This window comes from Pteronotus mesoamericanus, unplaced genomic scaffold (assembly GCF_021234165.1).
Source record: "Pteronotus mesoamericanus isolate MK-2021 breed Mesoamerican mustached bat unplaced genomic scaffold, CSHL_Meso_final contig_68, whole genome shotgun sequence".
Lineage (NCBI taxonomy): Eukaryota > Metazoa > Chordata > Mammalia > Chiroptera > Mormoopidae > Pteronotus > Pteronotus mesoamericanus.
Genome location: NW_026555234.1, coordinates 7,225,425 through 7,244,259, shown reverse-complemented (window position 1 = coordinate 7,244,259; position 18,835 = coordinate 7,225,425). Strand labels below are relative to the sequence as shown.

The 18,835-nt window shown below is 44.5% G+C and overlaps 1 long non-coding RNA gene across 5 annotated transcripts in view; it reads left to right on the top strand.

Annotated features, from left to right (window-relative positions):
• LOC129077530 (uncharacterized) overlaps positions 1-18,173 on the top strand; it is a 35,830-nt gene extending 17,657 nt beyond the window's left edge. For 4 of the 5 annotated variants that reach the window (XR_008529868.1, XR_008529871.1, XR_008529867.1 and 1 more), the window contains 3 exons: positions 12,081-12,346; positions 13,494-13,792; positions 17,788-18,173. This is a non-coding gene — a long non-coding RNA (uncharacterized LOC129077530). The remainder of the gene's footprint in view (positions 1-12,080; positions 12,347-13,493; positions 13,793-17,787) is intronic. The other variant, XR_008529870.1, reaches the window with a different exon arrangement.
• Positions 18,174-18,835: the final 662 nt, after the last annotated feature.

The following is an 18,835-nucleotide window of genomic DNA, read 5'->3' as shown; positions in this document are numbered from 1 at the left end:
GCAGACCAAGTATGTGCCGGGGGCATCAATAAATCCTGGACACCAAGAAACTGTTTCAAAATAATTTGATATTTTTGTACATATACAACTACACACCATGGGGAAAATCACAGCTGGTTTGAAATTCCTTACACATATTTATGGTTTAGGAGTATTTTTATATTGAATTGAATATCGGAAGAAAAGGAACCACAGTCTTTCCAGGGTTTGAATTCTCAAAAAGCCCTTCATCCTTGTAAAGAGAAGAACTTAACCAGTTATACGAGGTACTCTAATAAAGAATGCTTGTGAGCTGTGAAAGAAACCAGAAGAGGTGTTTAATTGGCTTTAAGTGTCTATCTGTGTGTGTATGTGTTTGTGTTGGAGGGTGGTCAGGGAAGCCCAATGAGGAGAAATGGAGTCCTTTCCTCCTGTCCGCCATCATTGGTAGCCTCTAGATTATGCCTCTATCTACAAATGTAATCTACATGTATGTTTGTGGCAAACGCTGTAGGGCCCCACATGTGTCCTTTCAACACTGCTATTCTAGTGCCTGCCTCTTTCCTACCACAGCACCTGCAACTTCCTGTCTGAGGGGTTTCTCTGCAGCCACAGACAGGGAAGACCAGAAGTGCAAGAGGGTCCCTGGGAGCAGTCTTCATTTCACCCAGCGATGGAAGGGAGTTAGGTGAGAAGTAGCCCACCGTGATCACCCTTGGTCTGGGTCACTCAGAAGCAAGTTCTACAAAGTCCCTGAGTTCGTAGGCTGGACTGAGCCCCAGCAGTTACCAGCAGGATAACACAGCCTTACTACCTTCCTTCTCTGCCCAGTCTAACCCTGCTCCCACTCCTGTATGAGTTGTCCAGGATTGCCCCCAAATAAAGCTCCTGCATGCCATCCTGGTCTCAGAGTGTTTCTAGAGCCATCAAAGGTAGACAGTGACTCCCGGCTCAGTGCAGGGCTGGGTCCAACACAGAGGCTGGCCTGTGGTGGGGCTTGATATGCATGGAACAAATGAATTAATGAATAAATAACTCAATGATGAAGTCTGAATGACTGACAGCATACTTCCACCCTGTGTTTTCTTTTTTATTCAGCCCAAGTGAATCTCTAAATAATAGCATTTTGGAGGGAAAATTATAATCTGTTTGGAAAGTAAGTGACAGGTGATTTGGCTTCTGGGGAATGGGAGACACCATGGCTGGGTTTGGAAGAAAAAAGAAGCCGTGTTGATGGCTGCCCTTCTCCCTTTCCTGTACTGGATCGTTGTTTCCTAGTGGAACTAAGCGACACCACAGACAGCCTGCCTGTCATTGCTGACAATTTTGATTGCATTCAATGACTTCTTGGAGAGTTCATTACCATGATAAAGACTAAGGAGATCTAACAAATCCTAGACAGTCCTTACAACAGTGGTGGCATCTGTTAACTCTTTATTCAATTTCTTAGTTTGTAAATTTATTCATTCAGTAATTTACTTATTCATTAATTTGGCCACCAATTAATTGATTCATTTCCTCACTCCCTTGCCAATGCAAAAGTTTTTGTCCAGAGGAAGTGATAATTAAGCCCACGGTCCCTAGAGACCTCCTGTTTGGGTTGGGTTGACATCCTGGCTGTGTGACTTTGGGCAAGTTACTTAACCTATCTGTGCTTCAATCCCTTTATGCGTAAAATGGGGATAAGTAGTATTGCTTTGCTGAGAATCTTATGTGGTTAGTGGTGGGTGAAAGTACTTGGAAAAACTCCAACGTAGAAACAGTGGCAGAGTGTGACCACTGTTATCTCGCACTTTGAACTGCCAGCAGGTACTGGGTAATGTTCACTCCTTCAACACTTTCTGTTTCACTTTCTTTTTCCCTATTTTTAGTTTTCCTCACCACAACAGAAATATTACATCAAGCTGGAGGGACTTGGTTTCCCAACTTCCTGAATTAGTCCTGAAATTTTAACCTCACACATCTCTCTCCTGACTCTTACTAGGGGTAGGAAACACTTCAAGGTGGGCCTCTGTGTCCATTTTACCTTCTCCTCTTCCTTGGGAAGCTGCTTGCCCAGGGCCTTAGAGCTGCATGTTAGCAGCCTCAGGGCTCCCTCATCTCTCCTGATTTCCAATAGTTCTTGCTTCTCATCTGCTCTTCCAGTGAACCTCAGCCCTTTCTGCTGCGTGCTAGGGGATTAACCAAGAAAAACAGGTGATGCCAAGGTGTGAATGAGGCAGCATCTTCCAAGGAGGAGTTTTTCTTGGAGGCTCTGCCTTTTAGTCTGTGCTTTTCTCCCCTGCTCTTCTTACAGTAACCCCAACTTGGCCCTGACACCCGACGAGATTCGTTTAGTTGAGCAGCCACTCCCTGTCCTTTCTCACTCTGGTGAAATAGCCGAAGGTCAGGCGCAGGGTGGGAAGAAGCAGGCAGCTCCCAGCAGCCAGCTCTGGTCAAAAGCAGAGACGGGACCCGGGTTTGCTGGAAATGGAATACAGGACGTGTGTACAAGGGTGTTGTCCACCATAGCAGGAACCACATTTCTACAATTCATATTTTGTTAACCCCTTACACTCCAGCCAGCAGGTTGAAAGAGCTTACAGCAGTAAATGAACATTGCAGTGGTTCTTAGAAAGTATAGGGTGATCTGTGGACACGTAGTGTGGTTGTGAAGAAAGTGATGGCTTGACTATCTTGAGAGAAATTGGAGGGTAATGCTTAAGGCATGGATTCTGGTGCCAAAATGTCTGGGTCAACTCTCTACTCCCATTACTTACTGGTTGACTGAAATTGGCAAATTAGTGTGCCTCAGGGTTTATATATGTAAAATGAAGGTGGTAATAAAGAAGATGTGCCCTAGGGTTGTTGGGGTGATCAAATGGACCCACCCATGTATGGTACTAAAGTGGTAACAATGCTTCTAGCTATTGAACACTTACTGTGTGCCAGGCACTGCCTTCAGAACTCTCTCTCCATAGAACTGGGCATGAACTAGGTGCCCAGTCTGACAGCAGTAATAGTGAAAACCTAACGTAACAGCAGCTTCAAGTAGAAGATCTTTCTTCTCTTACATTAAAGAAGTGCAGAGCTGGAAAGTCCAGGGCTGGTGTGGCTACTCTGCGGTCATCATTCAAGAGCTCATTTCCATCCTCCAGGCTACCTCACCTTCCATGGGGCTCCAGCCGTCCCGTGTTATGTCCTTATCCCAGGCAGCAGGAGAAGGATAAGGTGTTTGGGAGAAAGGGATGTGTCTTCCAAGTAAGTCAGCTCTCCTTAAGGAGTCTTCCCAGAAGTCCCACACACCACTTGGGTTTACATCTCATTGAGCGGCACTTAGCGAACTTGTCCCACCTAGCTGCAAGGAAGGCTGGAAAATGCCTTCTATCTGGGTGTAGAATAAACAGAAGGGAAGTGCTCTGCTACTAAGGCAAAAGGAGACAATAGATATTGGGTAGGTATCCAACATTTTTTCTCAGTTTTTCCTCAACGTATAAGTGACCTTTTTGTACAGGGAGAACATAACCCTTCTATAAGGGAGAGGACCCCAGGATTTCATCCAGGTATGGTGTTTTATTGAAAGTCTAGGATCTCAGGTGATGTGCAGTTTCTCCATCAGCTCTGGTTGTGTCTCCTTGAACCCTGGTGGCCTATAAACTCAGAGAACCCACTTGCTTCTCATTTCCCACATGCCTGACAATCAGTGGCGGCACGCCTGCGGAAAGAGCCCACCAGCAAAGGGGACGATGGGACACACGCAGTAGCCACCGTGACACGGAAAATGACATGCCCTGCGTGGCAGGCCCTTGTTTAACAACTTAGATGGTTTCTGTCCTATATGCTTCTGGAAAACTCCATGTATAAGGAACTATAGCGAAATATTGTGTGCAGCTAGAGGTTTTAACTCTGAAGGCTCCTGGGTTTTACTTGCAGATGTCTGTGTTCTGTCCATTCTTCCCTCCCAACTTGATCACCACCTGAAATAATAGGTTCTTCAGGAAGCAATGCACTCATTTCCCTTTTATAGCAAGTCTATCTGAGGACAAAAGTTTAGGAATCACAGCCCCGGGGGTCAAAGATCAGTCTGGCTCAGCCTTCTGAGAGCTCACAGTCTAACAGGCAGGTACAGACCCTGAAACTGCTGACGGTGGCATCAGGCAATAAATTCTTCATAAGTATGACAAGGAGCCAAGGAGCAAACAGAGTCACACAGGGCCCCTGGGAAAGGAGCTTCCTCATTGGTCAGAAGAACACACCAAGGTGTCCCAAAGCGTAGAACAAGGCGAATCCGGGCTAGCTAATACCCTTTCAAGACCTCGAACTGCAGATTCTTAGTGAGTCCAGATGAAAGTCTGCAAGCTAGGCAAATGGTATTTCATCTGATTTGTCTTGTATATGGATAGATTTTTGTCTGACTTTTTGTAAAACTTTGCTAAAAGTGTCTGATGATGCTGTCACATACCAACCGTGGTAGGGAGCCTCTTAAATGGTCCCCAGTGATCCCTACCTCCTGGGATTATATAATTTCTTCCACTTGGGTGTGGAATGGTTTAGTGACTCACTGCTGGCTAATAGAATATGGCTGAGGTTGTACATGCTGCTTGTGTGATCAGAATTTGGGTGCTTGTTTTCTCTCCTTCTATCACTTCCTCTCCTTGAGCAAAACCAGCTGCCATCCTCTGGGCTACCCTCTGGAAAGGCCCACATGGCACGAAATAGAGGGAGAACTTTGACCAACATCTAATGAAAATCCGAGGGTCTCAGTCCAACATGTTTTGCAGAACTAAATCCTGCCAACAGCTATGCCAGCGAGTTTGTAAGTGGATTTTCACTTGGCCTCTAGATGAGACTGAAGCCCCAGGTGATACCTTGATCGTAACCTAAAAGCAATTTTGATGAAGAGGAACCCAGCTAAGCTGTGCTTGGTGTCCTAATCCACCCCCTTCCCCCCCCCCCAAAAAAGCTGAGATAATAAATGCTTGCTGCTGTTTTGGAGATAATTGTTGAGCAGAAATGGAGAACTAGTACACCAACATTATGGAATTTTCCTTTTGTCTAAATATTACAGCCTTAAAGAGCGTGTGGTCTGTGTTCCCACACTCTGTAGGCAATAAGTTTTTTTTTTAATGTTTTGCCGCCATAGAGCTTGAGGCACCAGATTTCTTTCCTGCAATATCGTAGACCTTAATATCTACCTGTAGTGGCTTATCCAATAAGGAGATGCCACGTTTTAGATTCTATTTCTTACAGCGCCTCTTTTGCAAGAACTAAATTCTGCATCTAGATTAGGTTCAGCTGCATCTATCAGAAATAGCAATATTACAGTGGAATACATGGGAAAGAAGTTTATTTCAGTATCATATAAAAGAAGTCTAGCAGTAGGTGGCCTAAAACTGCTTCAGTGGTCCTGCATTTATCAGTGTCCCAGCTGCCCTTTCTTTCTATTCTTACAACCCTGAATCCATCATCAAGACAACGGCATGGTCAAAAATGGCTGCTTCAGCTCTTGCCATCATATCCTCATTCCAAGCCACAGGAAGATTTGTGTATTATGTATTTGTAAGCCATATGTATTTGTGTAATGGACAAAGGGATATTTAAAAATGGGAGACCTTACAAGTCATGTACCCCATTGTTTTCCAAACTTAGAAACTTTTATTCCACCTTCATCGTTTCTGCTATATTTGACTGCTGTCCATTTAAGTGATTACTTCCTGCTGAATTATATAGTAAAACAGTTATTCCCTACACTTACATACCATCTGTACTATTTTTACATAATGTGTTTCTAAATCGACTTACTTTTGAAAACTTAAATAAATATATTTAAAAATAAAATCTTCAATTAGAAAGTAATGTTTTCCATAAAAGTTTTAGAGAGTAAAATAAAATGAAACAAAGTTATACAATCACACATAGATGCCGTGTCAGACAACAAAGCTCTGATCCGTTAGCCTTCCACCTATATCTCCTAACAGAATGAAGATTAGCAAGACTCAGATTGCTGTTCTCTTTTACATGAAACAGCAGGGTTGTAAAGAGACTAACTTTCTCACTTAATTTAATGCCCTGTCTTTGTACCACCTAAATTGCCTCAACTTCCCTAGTGGACTTTGATCTATGCTTTGGGACACCTTGGTGTGTTCTTCTGACCAGTGAGGAAGCTCCTTTCTCAGGGGCCCTTTGTGACTCTCTGTTTGCTCCTTGGCTCCTCGTCATACTTGTGAAGAATTTATTGCCTGATGCCACCGTCAGCGGTTTCAGGGTCTGTACCTGCCTGTTAGACTGTGAGCTCTCAGAAGGCTGAGCCAGACTGATCTTTGACACCCCAGGCAAGGCCCAGGGCCTGCCCAGAGTCAGTGCAGTTGGTGGGATGGAGCGAATGGCATTGCCCAGGGACCCTCAGCTCCTGTGCAGGGATGGAACAGAGACCAGTCTTCTGAGTCCTTACTCATGGTGTTTTCCAAATTAGGTTTCTACAGGGAGGGATTGCTTTGATTTCAAGGACAGAGATAAGAAAGATTTTTAAAAAAGTGTTGCATTTTTATTTTTAATACTCAAGGTTGTCCTTGATATTTTTCATGATAAACTGCCATGTACCTATTAGGTTAAAATCCAGTTATGATTCGAAGTATGAATCTCAGAGAAAGTTCATTCAATATCATTCTTGTTCTTGATGATCATGACAGTAATAATAAAAATAGCTGTCATCGAATGAGCATTTTCTAGGTTCCAGTCACAATCCTAAGCTCTTGAATTTTCTCATGAGCTAGATAATTACTATTCTTATTTTCATCAGAGGAAACTAAGATACAATGGTCTTCACCCAGCACACAAGATACATCAGCCAGTAAGTGATGCTAGAGTCTGCGTTTCATTTATGCACCTCTTCAGATCCTCCCAGCTTCCCCTGGTTGCTGGTGCAGGGACTGCTATAGCAACAGGCAGCATCAGGCAGGTGAGATCGGCCAGTACCTCATCCTGGGCACCTCTGCATCATGTCTGCTGTTTCCTGCTCTGGGGTTTCTCTGTGATTATGAACATGCAGTACCCCAGTCAACTGTGCATGTGTAGCCCAGGAGATCCAGAAATTAATGACCCATGAGACATAGCTTTGATAGTGGGAAGTGAAATCAGATGGTTAGACTTTTCCCCATTTAGTCCCCTGGACACCTGGATGTGCAGAGATGCATTTTATATATTTTCCTGGAAGACAGTCCTGCAGGACCAGGCAACCAGTCATACCTTGGGGGAGCCAACTTGATAAAGCATATTGTATTGGTCCACCTTCCTGTTTTCTCTCTTTTCCCTCATACCTGCTCTCTGGGATCATAATAAGGAAATGCCACAGGGGCCCCCGCTTTTGACTCCTCATTCCAGGGAATCCAGTCCGGGACAGCCCGGGTCCATCTGATTCCAAAACTCATGCCCAGGAGCTGAGTTCTAGAACTTTTACGTCTGAACCTTCAGGATAGGCTGACTGCCTCGTGAGACGCCCGTGGCCTTTGACATCTTGATGATCTAGGCTTTTCCCCTCCTGACTCCCTGCCTCAATTGTTGGTCTTTGAGCTTGCTAACCATGCTCAGTTCTTAGTCCTTTGCACTTATTTTCTCTTTGGAGAATGCTGCTGTCTTCTCTCTTCCTTCTCTATTCCTTTCCTGGCTAACTCTGACTCAGCTGTTAGAATTCAACAGCAAGGCCTTTCCTGATTGCCCTGTTCCCACTGTCCTCAGCCTGGACTAGGTCTCTGATTTGTGTACCTTACTCTGATGTTCCTGCTTATATATCATCTGCCCTCCCTGAGTCCCCAACCCATTGGAGGCTGGGGTCGTGTCCCATTTATACCTCTGTCCTTAATGTGAGCATGGGGCCTACCCCTGAGTCTCAGCTAAGCCAAGGTAGTGGCAAGTTGCCAAGGGGTGTTTCCAGGTGGCCCTGGGCTCCACTCCTGATCCAATATATAGTCATGGACTTCTGAGCCTATCACCTAACAGCCCTGAGCCTTGGTTTCCTTATCACTAAAAAAGAAAAACAACAACAACAACAACACAGTAGCTATGAGGTAGGACTCTGGTAAGGATTAAAGGATGTAAACAGATATTGAATTTAGTGAGACATAAATAAATGTAAGCTACTGTTTTCAGCAATAAAGTAATTTATTATTCCATCCAAAAAGGTAGGAAAGTGATTGGGAGTGGGGGGGGAAGGCTAGACTACCGGTCACTTAGGCCCACACATAGATTTACTGAGTGCCTTCAAGTTTTAGGGGCTCCTGGGGCCCTCCCCAGGTTCCAAAAGTTTACACACTGTCAGTCCACACACCTTTACAGAACACCCCCATGTGCTAGGCACTGCAGGCTTTGGAAATGGTAAGACTCAGTGCCTGTCCCCGGTGAGTTCAAAGTCTAGCAAGCCAACAGCATCCAAGTCTGCGCTCTTCATCATGACCATGTTCTCTCCCATCCTCAGGACACGTGCATACACTTCTTCAACACAGTATTCACTGTGCAGGTACCATGTGTCAAGGCTTATATAAACGGCAGGAACATAGCAGTGAATTTAAATTTTGATCTTTTGAAGCTTATCCACACTGGGAAAGACAGACAAAAACTTACAAAGAAAAAAATAGCTAAGAGAGAAAAGTCAATGTTCAACCAGCAGACAAGAGAATTCTGGGAAAAGACATCTGACTCTGCAAAGGTGTGGAGGCGTGGAGTGCATGGCATAATCAGAGACCTGTTCATAGGAGACATGACAGCACAGAGCAGGGGAGGGAAATGGGTGAGGCTGGAGGGACAGAGAGCCAGGACTGTCCTGCTGATCAGGGTTCTTTCCCATCACAGAAATCCAAACACTGAGGTGAAATGGAAGTGGGCTTGTGTGGCAAAGCCTGGGTATTGGCAAAAAATGATTTGGCTCTAGAGAAACCAGAGCCAAGATTAAAGACATCTTATTGTAAATATAGAATTTCCCTGTGTGGTAAGGAACACTATCATTGATAAGTCTGGCATTATTTATTTCCTCAAATATTTATTTCCTTATTTATTAGAAATAAGTTTCTAATAACTTGAAATGAAAGGATAATTAAAATAAATAAAAAAGAAATCCCAGGGACCACAGATTGGTCTTGCTTGGGTCATGTGATCTTGCTGGATCACCAATCACAGTGCCCATCTGATGGAGAAATCTGATTGGCTCAGCATAGGTTACCTGTGATCTCTATCTGTGGTGGGGTCAAGATATGTTTGCAAAAGAAAGATATGAAAGCATCCTGTCCAGACCCAAACCAAATAGTAGCCCCAAAACCTTGAATGCTGTGCTAAGGAGTTTGGGTTGCATCTCAGGGGGAAAAATCATTTTCAGGTTTTAAGCAGGGAGATGAAATGGTCAGTTGTGTGTTTAGAAAGAGCACCCCAGGCACAGGGTGGAGAGATGGGTGAGTGCTTGGGGTAAACAGGAATCTGGAAGAGGCTTTGTGATGCTAATGACACCTTTGGCCTAACAGGGCCGTGCACAGGTTGCTGGGAGTGTGGGTGGATGAGGAGAGAACAAAGAGAGTTGGTTGATGTTCCCATCCAGGTTCCAGCTGGAGACAGAGGAGAAAGCTCTGGCCACTGCTCTGTGCAAATTGTTGCCAAGGTGAATTGTAAGGTCTTTCAAGAAGCCATTCTGGTTTAGCAATTGGCCAGTATCCTAGACTTACTTATGCTTTTACTGAAGCTAAATTGCAGCAAGGTGCAGAAAAACCTGCTTTTCTGATTGGGATGATTATATTTCATTTAGCAAATATAGAGCACCCATCCTGTGCCACTTCTGAGGCTTTTTGTATGTTTAAAGATGAATAAAACAAATCTCTGCCAGGAAAAAAAAGACAGCATTAGAATCCCACGCTTATAAAAAAACACGTCGTATTTCTGCCCCTTACCTCCTTCAGTCTTTGCCATAGGCCTACATCGGAGCACAAAAGACATCCTGACCACCTTCTATCCCTAAGGGGAGAGTTCTCCCTGGTTCTGCCTGCTCTATTCTCCTAAAACCCCCATGTTCTGACTCTTTTCTCTCCCATAAGAGCTAAGGGACTCCCTTAGGCAGCTGCGGGCTGGTAAATGTTAAAGAACAGACTCTCTTAAGCAGTGCTTGCTGGTTGTCATGGTGGAAATACTTCCACTGGGGCTGATTTCAAGCTGTCAGTGTGATGTCACTGAGTACAGAACAGGAGAGAGTTATGCGTGTAAGGTCTACGGAGTCTGGGGTTCAAGGGTCTCATCAGCCAGGACACAGCCCGAGCTCTGGGGAGGAGAGTGAGAGCCATCCTCCTGGACTCTGTGTGTTGTATTATGGATTGAATTTTGTCCCCCACAAAAGACATATTGAACTCTAACCCCCTAACACCCCTGGATGCCACCTTATTTGGAAATGGGGTCACGGTAGATGTAATTAGTTAAGATGAGGTCATACTGAAGTAGGGTGAGTTTCTAATTCAATGCGACTGGTGTCCTTAAAAGAAGACAGCCATGTTAAGACACAGAGACACAGGAAGAAGGTTATGTGCACAGATGGAGGCAGAGACTGAAGTGGTGTGTTTCTAGGCTGAGGAAGTCCTGTGGCCCCTAGGAGCTGAAAGGATCAAGGATAGACTACACCTTAGGGGTTTTCCTGAGAGCATGGCCCTGCCAACACCTTGGTTTTAGACTTCTAGCTCTCAGACCGGGGGGACCATGTGTTTCTGTTGTTCTTCACTTACCCAGTTTATGGTCCTTGGTTACCTCTGCCCTAGGAAACTAATGGCCCTGTGTTTTCTTGTACCTCGTACCACCTGGTTGAAACATGACTGCCTTTGGGCACGATTTCAATGTGTTTGTGTTTTGTGGTGCCAGTGCTCTTTCATTCTACTTCTTACCCATTTGAATCAAATTACAGAAATCTAGTGCAATGAGCTAAAATACAGAGGAGCCTTACAGGGGTAAGAAAGGTACCATATCAGCCAGGATTAGTTGAACACATACTAGGTTTCAGGTACTATACCAGGTGTTTTTCACGTGCTGCCACATTTAATTTGATCCTCACAACAACCTCAGGACTAGGTGTGATTCTCCTCCTTTTACATATGGGGAAACAGAAGCTCCGTGATATTAGGTAACTCGCCTGAGGTCCCAGAGCTAGTTAAGCACTGAAGCGTTGTCAGGTCACGTGTGGAGACTCAGACTCTGCACAACGTCTTAGCGCTCCACCCTGTGGCCAAACTGTAGGAGTCTCAGCGGGTTACAGGTGCACAAACACCTCCGGGATTGTCCCATCTGGACCCAGACATGAGATGGGATTGCAGGATAGGGGAGGTAGATGGAGGATAGTTAGAGAAACCAGGTCAATTCAATACGTAATCCTGGATCCCCTTGGTGAGCTTATCCACAGCTAGTGGTTGTCATTTCCATGTGGCAATAATAATGGCAGGCCTACAGTGATATTATAATAAACAGCCCTAATTCCTTATGTGTATACAATGCTGAACAGCTGTAATGGATTTTCCCGTAAGTGGTTCTCATCAGCTCTCAGGCTCTTGAGCCAGACAGAGCTGGGTTCACATTCCAGCCCTGAGATTTACCGTGGGCTCATCTTGAGCAAGTTGCTTAATCATTCGTGAGTGTGAATTTATTTCCCTTACTTATATATTTTTTTACAAGGGTGTTGGAATTATTAAAGGAGGTGATGTGGAGTGGGCCCAATACATGGCTGATGTTAGAGGAGAAAGTTTACTCTTGTTCTTATGAGAAAGAAGTTTTCCTCAATGTTTCTGGCCTCCTGATCCACTACCTTCCCCGTGGAGTGTGTGGGTGGTGATTCACATTTCCTGATGGAGAGAAGAAAATCCACCAGAAGTTCTAAGCCTGGGCCTCGGCTTTCTGTTTCCCCTGGATCCGTGCTCTGCTATTGTGCGTGTGGCACCTTTGTCCCTTTCTTGTGGATTGAACTGTGTCTCCTCCAAATGGTTTGTTGGATTCCTACCCCTGATAGTTGTGAAGTTTACCTTATTTGGAAATAGAGTCTTTCAGAAGCAATCAAATTAAGATGAGGTCATGGACGGGGGGTGGGCTCTAATCCAATAGGACTGGTGTTCTTACAGGAGAGAAACACCACGTGAAGACAGAGGCACGCAGGAGAGAATGCCATGTGGTATAGCTGCAAGCCAAGGAATGCCTGGGGCTGCTGAAGAGTGGGAAGGCGGTTTTCTATCATTCTCCTGCCCTGAAGTGAATGAGAGCAGAATGGGAAATATGGAAAAGGAACAGCTAGGACAGGGGCAGGAACCCATACGTACTGAACACCTATGTCTGCATCCTCCCACTGGGGAGCTTGCAAATGTCTCATTTGCCCCGCACGCGCTGCAAGGTGAGCCTTCTTGTTCTGCTTCTCCAGATGACTGTACTTTAGTCAGAGATAATAATCACCCAGCTCAAGGACCCACAGCGAGCCAGTGGCTGAGCAAATTCCTAACAAGTCTGTCTAATTCCAATACCCGCCTCTGGTCTTTCTACTTTAGGCAAAGAAATTGAGGCCGCAGGTAGCATTTCAAACACTGATGGCCATTATCCATGGCTGTTTCGCTTGCTCGGGTAGGAGGGGGGAAGGGAGTCGTGATGGAGGCACCCAGGTGAGTTACAGAGGCGTAGTACAGCAGGGGGGTTGGGGTGACTGCCGGCGAGCCCCTCTCCCTGAGTTCCAGGGTCACCCCACCTCCACACCGACTGCTGGTTATCTTGCCATGTGGCTCTATCTCTCCAGGCGTTGGTTTCCTGGCTTGACACGTGGCAGGAATAGGAACAGGGATTATGGACCTCTTGTGCGGATGAAGTGAGCATCACATAAAAGCACTTAGAACGAGTCTGTCACGTGGTGAGCAGGACATCAGTGTTTGTTGCTGCTGTTATTTTTTTATTATACAAAATGTGACCGGGGACAGGGACCACTCTTCCCCCCAAAAAGGCCTAGTGACTATCTCTCATGCATTGCTCCTGGGATGTGTTGCTGCTCTACTCTCTACCACTGTGACTTCTAAAATCTCCGCCGAGCTGGGATATTATGTTTCTAATTAGATGACTGTCTACCGTGTTAGCTAATAGTGCCTTTCACAAGGCCATGTTTCATAGCCATTAATAAGAACACAATCTGGAAGGAAAGTGCTAACATGTAATTTGCAGTCATGACTTCCAGCACTAATTTAAACAATGACTCTGTGGTCCCTGGTGTCTCAGTCCCTGTCTGCTGGCTGTCTGAAGGGTATTGAAATGCTACATCCCGAACAGGTGTGCAGGACCCACGCCCAGCTATGCATTCTCCCAGCTGGACTTCTAGTCTCTGGGGATCTCCCTAAACTCTGAAATGAGTGTCCCAGGGTGTCCTGTGTAAGGGGCGTAAACTGTTCCTTACATCTGAGGGGCTGAGCTGAAGCAGAGAATGAATGAATCAGATGTGGTATGTTTGGGGGGCATTTCAGAATGCTTCATCCGTTTATAAATTCTTCTGACTATATTTCTAGGACAATGATGAGCAGCTCTTACTGGACCAGCCAACTGTATTGCCTTTCTCTCCTGGGACGTGCTTACCAGGAAGATGGACAAGACCCAATAGACAGAACCGGTCCAACTTGGGGAATCTGCTCATGCAGCATTATGCGTGGGGGTGGTGTGGTAATGAGGGCCTAAGGATTAGAGTTCTCTTCCTGAAAAGAAGCAGCTGGCCTTGGGGAAAGACCACACACACCTTTATGCTTCCCTGTGTCAGAACTGACAACTCTGGGAGTTAATAATGCCAAACGGAAATGTCTCTATTTAAATGGTAAAAAAAAAAAAAAAAAAAAAAAAAATCACACATCATGCAAAACTTTCTGGATATGGGGGATATGGGGAGATTAAAAAGAGATCTCCATTGGATGCATAACATGTTTGAGAGCTGATTACAATGTGAGGAGATGATAAAGGATGGAATAAGAATAAAAAAATAATTAGGGGCTCCCGAGAAAGCAAAATAGTCTACAAGGATGTGATGATCGAAAAACAAATTAATCTGTAGATTGCAAGAGATGAATTTTACACAATAGAGAGAAAATAGACAAAATGAAGTCAAAATTATCACACATATAACCTATGCAAATAGATTAGGATGCATACGCTCTCTTACACACACACCCCTAGCTTCCCATCTGGTACAATCACTCAAATGAAAGGATTATATAATCATTATTCTCTAAACACTGATCTGTGCCTTCTATTTTTTAACTTAATATATATTGTGGAAGTTTTTATATTGATAGATACCATTCCTTTTATGTCATTTTGGGACATTCTTTTGAATGGTTTTCTATTATGTAAATGTACTATAATTTATATCCACAATCAACTATTGACGAACATGTAGATGGTTTCCAGTTTAAAGTATTTTATTTTTTTATTTCTTTTTAAAGCAATGTTGCAATGAATATCTTTAGCCATATATGCTTGAGTGCATGTGTGGGTATGCCTGTAAAAAAATTTTTTTTGCAGTGGGATTTCTGAGTTAAAGGATACGTTAATAGATATTGACCTTTTGCTAAATTGACCTTCAAAGCAGTTATGCCAATTTATTCTCCCATTACCACCATGTGACTATCCATTTTTCCAAACCCTTGCTCATGTTTTGTAATTCCTTTTAATCATTGTCAATCTGACAGGTAAAAATAAAAACAACACCCTTCTGTTTTAGTTTAAGTTTATTAAATTACTGAGTGAGGTTAGGCTTCTGTTCATATCATCCTAAGCAATTTGCATTTCTTTCCCTGAATCCAGCACATAATATGCATGATAAATATTTGTCAAACAATTAAATATACTGACCACACAGTTGTTCCTTTTATTCTTCATTGGGATGAACTTGGTATAAAGTTAAATATTAACACCCTTTTATATTTGTTGCAAATACTCGTTTCCCCTTTTGCTTTTTGTCTTTTAATTGGTTTGTGGATTTTTTGGAGGGAGGCACTTGGCAACTTGGTTTTTACTTTTTAACGTAGCCTCATTTATTATTATTTTTAAAAGAATTTATAGTGTTTTAAATCTTGTTAGAGGTTTTCACTTATTCCTCTGAATAAACACAGTGCTCTTAATAGACTTCCTTTCTGCTGCTAAATATTTCTTGGGTGCTTCCCAAATTGCTCTGTGGTCCCCTTGCCTATCAATCTCTCTGCCCATAGAATGACCAGTGTTTGGAGAAGCAGGGGATTTCTAGTTGCTCAAGGAAGCCCTTCCTTTGCTGGGCACGCCTAGGTCTCGGTACCCATCACTCTAATACATGGAGGGCAGAGATGATTTTGTGTACAAGGTACTATGGGACCCCAGGGAACAAGCCGTGGAACATTCTGGGAAGTGTCCTGGGGTAAAAAGTTGCTGCTACAGAGGGTCTTAGATACCAGACTAAGAAAATTGATCTTTCTCCTGCAGGAGTTAGAGGAGGGCTCACTGGCCTCGGCACTTTCTGCAGGTACTAGATTTAGATGGATGAACAGGGATATTGCCTGTCCTCTTGCTCAGTGGGGTCTCTCTGATAAATTGCTGTTTAGACAGCTCTCTCTTTGGGGTGCTTCTCCACCTGGAACCCACTGTCCATGGTTTGGGTACATAAGGCAGACCCAGGGCTGCTCACCTTCCAGGGCACCGGCCCTGGGAAAGCAGGCTGTGGTGGGCAGACCTGCCTTTGGACGGATTCAGTGGGTCCTATGGGCACCTACACGTCAGTCTTCCAGTGGGAGCTGCGGCCGCTCTCTGTCCAGCACACTTCTCCTCGCCCTTCTTTTATTATCAGTCCCCATTCCCCTCATGTTATTCTTCACCCAGAAGGGCCGATGATTCCATGTAGGTTAGGAATTGGAACCTTGACTGGAAAACCTGCAGCCACCCCGGGCTCTTGGCTCCATCCACTGTGAAGACGTTGTTTGTTATGAGAGCTCTCCCATTGCTTGGGTGCCTGAGCATGTTCCCTGTTCCTGTGCTCCCAAAGCCTGAGATTGTTCAGGCCTCCCAGTCCTACAGGCTTCCCTAGGGTTTATCCAATAAGCGCTTTCCTCCCTTTGTTGAAATTAGTCAGATCCTGTCGGGTGTGCTCCACACACTGTGGCAGAAAGAAGAGCTTACTGATTGTTGGCTTGTTGTACAGAGGTGTGGGGCCCATGCGCCGACTTCTCTAAGCGCAAAAGTCTCTGCATTGTCTTTCCTGCTAACTTGAGGCCATGGCAGCCTTTTAGGGATTCTTGATCGGTCACACGGCTAGGAAGACAGGGCCTCCTTATTGGATGAGAAAATGGAGGCCCCTGGAGGGTCATGGAACCGTTAGAACTCAAGAGTCCATGACAACTGTGGGCAATTTTTGTAAGCCATACCATGGTGATTCTGCCGGGCTGGCTGTGAGCTGGTGCTCCGGACCTTTGCTCGTTTCCTGGAGGCTGAGCCAGGCCACTCTGTCATCTGTTCATGATTACAGGGCCCAGCGTGCCCCACCAAGGGCCCTCTGGCGTCTTTCCTCTTTGGAAACACATTCAGCACATTTTTAGAAACCGCAATGAGAAGCCCTCCCTGAGAAAGTGACTAAACACTGCTTAATATTCTGAAAACATAAACAGCCGCGGAGAAGCCAGTCCTAAGCAGCTTAAGGAAAGCTGACTTGGCACCGGGGGAAGCCAGCTGTTGCTGGCATTTGATTGGCGGAGGTCGTAAAATTCCTTGCAATGTCAGTATTGTCAATAAATATATATCAGGTTGGTTCTCCATCTTCCATGCCAGAGCATTCTGGTTGGATTTGTGCCCTTCTGGCCATTTTGGAGAGATGCAGATCAATGCTCCCTTCCCCCGCTTCTCTCCCAGCGCTTGGGTTATGGGTTGAATTGTGTGTCCTCCAAAGGTATGTTGAAATCCTAATCCCCAGGACCTCAGAATGTGACCTTATTTGAAATAAGGTCGTTGCAGATGTAGTTAGTCAAGACGAGGTCATTCTGGAGAAGGATGCGCTGTAATCCAATATAACTGCTGTCCTTATAGGAAGAGGAGAGGGAGACGCACAGGACAAATGCTATGGTTTGTGATGACAAAAGCAGAGACTGGAGTGACGTGACTGCAAGCCACAGCCTGCCAAAGAGCGACGGCCACCACCCGATGCCAGGAAGAGGCAAGGAAGGGTTCTCCCTTCTGCAGGTTTCAGAGAAAGCATAGCTCTGCTGACACCATGACTTTGGACTTTTTGCTTCCATAACTGTGAGACCATCCATTTTTCCTTTTCTAAGTCGCCCAGTCTGCGGTGCTTTGGTACAGCAGCCCGAGGCAACGGGCACACTACAGTTCTCACCACCTCCCTATAGCAGGCTGAACCTCCTGCCCCCACGCTTCCACTCACTGGGTAGGCGAGCGTTCATTAGGCACCAGCTCCGTTCTAGATCCAGCACTGGGCACGGGGAGTGCAGCGGCCGCCGGGCACAGTTCCCCGCTTCAGGGAGTTCAGAAGCTGGGCGTGGGGTAGGCACGGACCTGTCAACAGGCATATCCGAGTCTGACTTAGGTTCTTAGAATTTACTGTTTTTCACTCACTGGAACTTTGTGTGTGTGTCTATGTGCTGGCTTTTTCCTCACATTGCTGTAAACCCCTCAAAAGCTAACTTTTTATCTATTGTTTTATCAAAAAAAATTTTAATTACATAAATATTAAAAAAGCACATTGATCACCCTTTAACCCATTGCCTAGATTCATTGATGGTAAACATTTTGCCATATTTGGTTTTAAAGAGTGTAATCGTATGTTTTTATATCTTACAGGTTGAATGTTGTGTTACGCGGAAGTAGGAAGGCTGGAACTCACCTCCCTGAACTCCAATCCTGGCTTCACCAATCCAGCTTTGTGTCTTTAGGCAGGTTGTGACCCTCCTGTTTGCCTCAGTTTCCTCATCTGTAAAATGGGAATAATAACATCCCTCCTCTGCCCAAGGGGATGGTATAAGTAATAAATGCATTCATATTTGAAAAATGCTTAAGACGATGCCTTTCAAAATGTAAACATTCAATAACTATTAGCTCTTTAAATAATTATTTTCCACAGTTCTTAGAAAATGGCGGGTATCTTACTCTCGCAAGCGAGGCTGGGGTTGTCCTTGTGCATGTGTGTCATGGGGGGCCTTGCCCTCCTTTGATTCATTCTCCAGTTTGTCCTTCTCTAGGGCATGTACTCTATTCATAATAACCAAAAACTGGACACAGCCCCATGTCCATGACCTGGTGAACAGGGAAACAAACTGTGATATATTTGTTTAATCAGTTAATACTCAGCAAAAAAGGAAGGTATTAGTGATACGGGAAACAACATGCGTAAATCGCAAAATGTTATGCACATGTTTTAAAGAAGCTAGAAGCAAATGGCTGCATATTGTATAATTCTGTTTATATGAAATTAATTACAAAAGAGACAAAGCTACGGTGACAGAAAGCAGGTCACCAGTTATTAGTGGCTGTGGGTGGAGCAGGGGACTGACCGCAAAGGGACATGTGGTTGTTCTCTGGAGCAATGGAAATGTCCTAAATTGTAAGCATAGCGGTAGTTACATGACTGTGGTAATTTGGCAAAATTCATCTAATTTTAAACTTCATATTGATGTAGTTTATTATATTTAAATTATACCTAAAACTAAGTGAAAAAGTTAACATAGTATGATATGGCTTATTGTGTGTTTCCTCCCCTAGAATCTAGAATATAAGCTTCTTGAGGTCAATGTTTAAAACTGGTATGCTTGGCATGTAATAGACTATCAATATTTATTGAAGAAATATATGTCCATGTTTTTGATAATAGCTTTGAACTCAGGTATTCCTG